The sequence below is a fragment of the Dipodomys spectabilis genome, unplaced genomic scaffold (genome assembly GCF_019054845.1).
Source record: "Dipodomys spectabilis isolate Male_0828 unplaced genomic scaffold, ASM1905484v1 ptg000129l, whole genome shotgun sequence".
Taxonomy (NCBI): Eukaryota; Metazoa; Chordata; class Mammalia; order Rodentia; family Heteromyidae; genus Dipodomys; species Dipodomys spectabilis.
The window spans coordinates 731,967-737,954 of NW_024870806.1; positions in this window are offsets into that span (position 1 = coordinate 731,967).

Genomic DNA, 5,988 nt, shown 5'->3' on the forward strand with positions numbered 1-5,988 from the left:
GAAAAGTCTGGAAAATTTATTTAAGTCACATCAAAAATAATGAGAAATAAACTCCCTTAGCTCCTTAAAAGACAATCAATAAAAAAGGAAACAACAAAGAAAAAATTGAACCTCATTTTGCATGTGGTCTTTGTATATTGTGGTGCTTTGTTATTGTGGATTATGTTATTATCCCATGAATCTGGGCTCAAATCACAAGGGCTACAGGAAGAAAATTTCAAAATCTAGAGCAGCTAATATAGCTGTTCAGTTGTTTGTAGGTTTCACTAAAGTCGCAGCTGGATATCAACTGTACAAAGCAAATAATGCTACTGCTTTGTAGGCAAGAATGTGATGGAAAACATAGTGTTATCTTCTTAGATGAAATAAGACCACACTTTAAAAGCTGACTAAATGATCAGCCCTTTGAATAACAGTACCATTTTTAATGCATTCTAGATAATTCAAATCCTTCATCCCTCCACAACCATTAATGGTATTCACAAATCATTGCTGAGAGGAATTTCCAGTTCCATTTGATATTTCAAATGGATTAGGAGAAACATAAACAATAATTCAAGTTGTTGAGAATATTTAATTTCGAATAAGCAAACAAATCAGATTCAACTCCATAGCATAACCTTTAGGAAAAGTGAATTAAGGTATATGGCATGTTCTTTTAATTTAATTATAGACATTAGGGTAAAATTCCAGAAACACTCTGCAAGAAGGAAACAGAAGTCTTTGATAAGATATATTAAAGATTACAAGTAATTTTGCCTACAATTTCTAATATATAAGAGCATATTTTTTCCACTAATCAGAGACAAAAATATTTTTAATTATGATATGGAAAATGCATCATCATGAATGAATGAAATCAGGGAGTAGATGGCTCAGTGCTGGTTGGTTCTGTAAAATATTCTCATTATTTTGAATGATCTGGTGTTTTTGTCTGTGTGGAATTATGAATGTATTTTATATCTGGGCGGAAAATTTGATTATTAGATCACTGATGACACCCAATATCAGGAATCTAACCTGAGTCAGAGTGGTAAATATATATGTGTGCGTGTGTGATTGTGTGAGTGCCAACAAGTCTGTATTTAGAAGGAAGTATCTTATTTCCCTCAGGATATATACTTAATTCTATTAGTTATACTTCATTACTGACAGCAGATAAAAGTAATTAACATTTTGAGACATATGTTTATGTTCCTATGTTTGCATGAACAAACTAAAAATTTATATTTTGGGTATGAGTTTTGTGGAAGGTCAGTTGAAAGTATAAATATCTTGAGAAAGATGTCAATGGCAATCATTTCAGTGTAAATCAATTTTAGACAACACTTGGAAGGATATGTAATCACATATGAAAATGCAACATTTATTGATTTTCAAAAGCTACACTATTAGAGGAATATTTAGGAAAACAAGTTAAATTATGGAAAGATAAAAGTAATGTTATTATTTATTGCATACAGTTTTATATTTTAGTTTCATCAAGTAAAAATGCCACTTATTTCTACTGTATAGGAAGGAAAACACTAAATATTACAGTTTGTGCCATATTTCACATTGAGAAGCTTTGTTTATATCAATAAGTTTATTTCTTTTGTTTCTGCTGTCCTGTTCATAATTCTGCTTCTCATAGCATTCTTCTAAGGACTTTTTCGTTCTGCCAGATTGGGACTTGAGCATACATCATGCTTTCAGTTTTTTTTGTTTTTTTTTTTTTTGCTAACAGTAGTCTGTCTACTATTTGAACCATGCTCCAACCCAGAAAATTTTGTAGTTAACTAGAGATAGAACCTCATGAACTTTCCTACCAGCCTGAAAACCATTATCCGCCAAGTCTCATACTTCTTAATCACTAGGATTATAGAGATGAGTCTTGGATCCGAAGAGTCAATGACTTTTCGTGTCTTATAGCTTCCACATGTTTGCTAGTAATTGCAATAATAAACTACCACAGATTGGGGAGCATTAACATTGTAAATACATTGTCTCTGAGTTGGTGGAATTAGAACTCCAAGATTAGAGTTGGCTTCTGATTCCTCTTTCCTTGGCATATTCAAAGCATTCTGCTTCTCTTGGAGTAAACTTCAACTTAAATGCTACCTTTGAGATTCTGTTTCCATATGAAGTCACTTTGTAAGACATGACACATTTAAATTCCCAACGCTACTGGAGGATTGAACTCAAAACCTATAGTTGTGAAACAGTATCTCTACTACTGCCATACCTGCAGATTATAATTTGATTGCTTATTTTGAGGTAGTATCACTATGCCTGGGCCTGCTTGGACTGAGGTCCTCCTAACACAACCATAAAACATTTTGCCTGGAACTAGAATTCCCTAAGCTCTGTTTTCCAAGTAGATAATATTATAGATTTGAGCCACTTTATCCAGTAAAAGTATACAATTTCAAACTATCTTGATATTGCCTATATTTGTGCTTAACATATATAGCTAACCTTAATTTTCTCCCTCTTTTGTTTAGTACTCTGAGTTGAAACCATTGGCTTTCTTGATATACATGGCTTTGTTTTGGATGGAATCCCACCACTATCAAAAGTGTCTCACAAAAGTTTATGTCAAAAATCATGGAAAAGAAGGCTTCAGGTTGGGAAAAACACTGACCTTTAAGTTATAATTGCAGTATTATTAATAGTGTTAGTCAATGATTGCATAAGTATCAGGAGGAAGGCAGAAATGTGAAAGATGTCAGGTCTCTGTAGAAATTTTGTAGTTGTCACTTCATGTTATCTTCCTTCCTTAAAGCATGTTTTATTAAAACCCTCTGGGTGTATATTGGTTGGACTGATTGGTAATCATCTCTGGAAATAAAGCTGATTTTAAAAGGCTGATGGTGTGGTAAATAAAGGAATAATCAGAATGAGCACAGATAATGTCACAGATTGAGCAGAACAGGTCAACTGCTGAACAGCAAAAAAAAAAAAAAAAAAAGCAAAGTTTCAAGTTTGATGATGCACATTGGAACATATACAGATAGATACATATATACATATAGATATACATTTACATGTACATACATACATGAAAAATTAAATCTCCAGTAGAATATAGAGAAACTTGGCATGACAGGTATTAAACTATATCAAACTGGTTGCAGGAAAGGTACAATAAAATATAGATAGTTTAGCATAGATTTTGTAAAGTATGAAAATTCTTCCTTCATTATATACTTTACAAATATCCGTTTTAAGTTTTAAGTTTTTTTGTGAAAATACCATACAGAGGGGTTACAATTACAGGGACAATGCAATGAGTACATTTCTTTTATTTTTTTGGGGGGGGGGATCCTGGTCGTGGGGCCTGAACTCTGGGCCTGGGCGCTGTCCCTCAGCTCTTCAGCTCAAGGCTAGCGCTCTACCACTTGAGCCAAAGCGCCACTTCCGGATTTTTTCTTTTTGCTTATGTGGGGCTGAGGAATCGAACCCAGGGCCTCAGGCATTCAAGGTATGCGCTCTACCACTGATCCACCTTCGCAGCCCAGATGAGTAATTTCTTATCAAGCATTCTTACCTCCTCCTTTCTATCCCTTTATCATCCCTTTCTATCTCCCCGACCATCTCTCCCACTTTGAGCCAAAGTTGAAATTCTCATTGTTGCACTGGGTCCACTTGTATCCATATTTAAACAATTTGGTTTTTCCCTTCCCCTCCGCAAATTATACCAACATCAAATACAGTGAAAACTAGGTTAAGTTTTTTTTTATATATTGTAGTAGGAGCATCTACACAATGCTGAATATTTGAATTACAGAAAATATGCAATATGGGTAGGCACTGGTGGCTCAAGGATGTAATCTCAGCTAGTTAAGAGGCTAAGATCTGACGATCACAGTTCAAATCCAGCCTGCATAGTAAAGTTCATTAGATTCTTATCTCCATTTAACCACCAGGGCAAATGGAGTTCCAGTTCAGATTGTATGTCGAGCACTGGCTTAGAACACAAAAACACCATCCAGGCCTTGAGTTTAAGCCCTGGGATCAACAGAAACAAAGATATAAAATAAAACATGGAGTTAGATATTCTATAATGAAACATAATTTAACATACTCTACATTGTTAGAAAGACTAGACTTCTGGGTTAGCTTTATAACTTACCATAATAAGGGATGTTATGGACTTATTGAACAGAAATGCTTATTCAGATTTACAAGTTTGAATGTTTCAGTATATGTTCAGTTGGTTTTACTGCTTTGGGAGCCTGTGACAAGACAATGGCAAGATGGGGATTATGTCAAATAGAAAAGTTTTTTTACCTAGATCGATTAAAAGATAAAATAAGAAATAGTTGAGAGTCTATGTTCCCATATCTTTCACGCTGAAGAACTTAATCTCCAGAACTATTCAGATATTCTCCACAGTCTGGGAGGAAATAGAAAGTCATTTTTCTTTAACACATCTTTCTGGGGCATTCTAAATTCAATTGGCAACACCTTCACAAATGATAATGACTTGTCCAGGGGAAGAAGCAAGTAGATATTTCTGCAAATTCTAATCAGAACTCAGCAGACTAAATATTTTATGGAATTCCTATTGAAATATTTTCTTGCAGACGGAGTGGGTCTTATAATAAAAATGTGGGTATCTGTGTGTTTGTATGTGTGTATGTGTGTGTTTGAATAAATTAATATAACAATGTAGCATAGAAAAGTATTAGTGGGGCTGGGAAAGTGGCTTAGTTGTGGAGCCCTTGCCTTGCATGCATGAGGCCCTTGGTTAGATTCCTCAGCACCACATAAACAAAAAGAAAAAAGCCAGAAGTGTAGCTGTGGCTCAAGTAGTAGAGCACTAATCTTGAGCTGAATAGCAGAGTGACAACGACCAGGTCCAGAGTTGAGGCCCCATATCCGGACCCCCCTCCCCCCAAAAAAAAGTAATATAGAAAATCTCCTGAATGGATCAAATTGTTTAAAACGAATGTAACTGTATGTAAAGTAAGATCTGCACATACTTAAAAGGAAAAATGCTACAGTATTAAATCACAAAAATCATAACATTCTTAAAAATTCTGAAATGTAATTAGTAATTCCAAAATATCCATAATGAGAACTAAACACTACTGACTTAACAAGAACAAAATGTGCAAATTATAGAATCTGAGCAGTGTACATGAGTGTACATAATTTAAAAATACTCAATATTATACTGTTTTTAGAAGACTGAATGTGGATTATCTAAAGGAAAACATCAGCACATTATATAAATGAAATTAAAAATCTCATGGTAAGAGAGAATAATAGTAGTTTGTGCAAAATAATAATTTAATTAATGGTGGTCAAAATCTAGTACTGACTAAATTGTATACCTAAGTAGTTAGATCCAAAGAAGACCCAAGTTACTCGAGCTGATTTGAAACTTTGGCAAAGTAGTAGAATACAACTGTAACATAATTATGGATGTTGACTCTGGCATGGAATTCATTTCCTCTTTGATCTGACAAATGAATATATGAAAGAACATAACTTCTCCAACTAAATATCAAGACCCAACTAAACATAGCTAGAAAAGTCATCATGCAATCCGTATTGCAACTGGGATAAAAAGAAAAATCAGTCATACTGATTCTGTATTTATTTAAAATGTTGGCTTTTTTCATAAATTATTTCCTTTGTCTTGCATTTTTAAAACATTGTGTTAAATGATTTATATCTTGGTAACTAATTTTGGATGCTTCCTTAAATTTTGATCTGGGTATAATATCTCACTTCAGTTCCTAACCCAAGAAATGTTGTTTACAAAACAAATGCTAATAACCACCATTTATAATACACAAAATCTCATAAGCATGATTTCAGGAAGCATAGGTTAACATTTTGATATCATTTTCTCATGACTGATCAGGCCTATCTGCATGAGTAAAGTTGTACCTAGATTCCTCAGCCTAAATTTAGCCACTGTTAAAAAATGTTTATACCTTTATCAGTCACCCATCAGAGGTTAAACCTGAGTATAAAATCTAAGGAAAATAATAA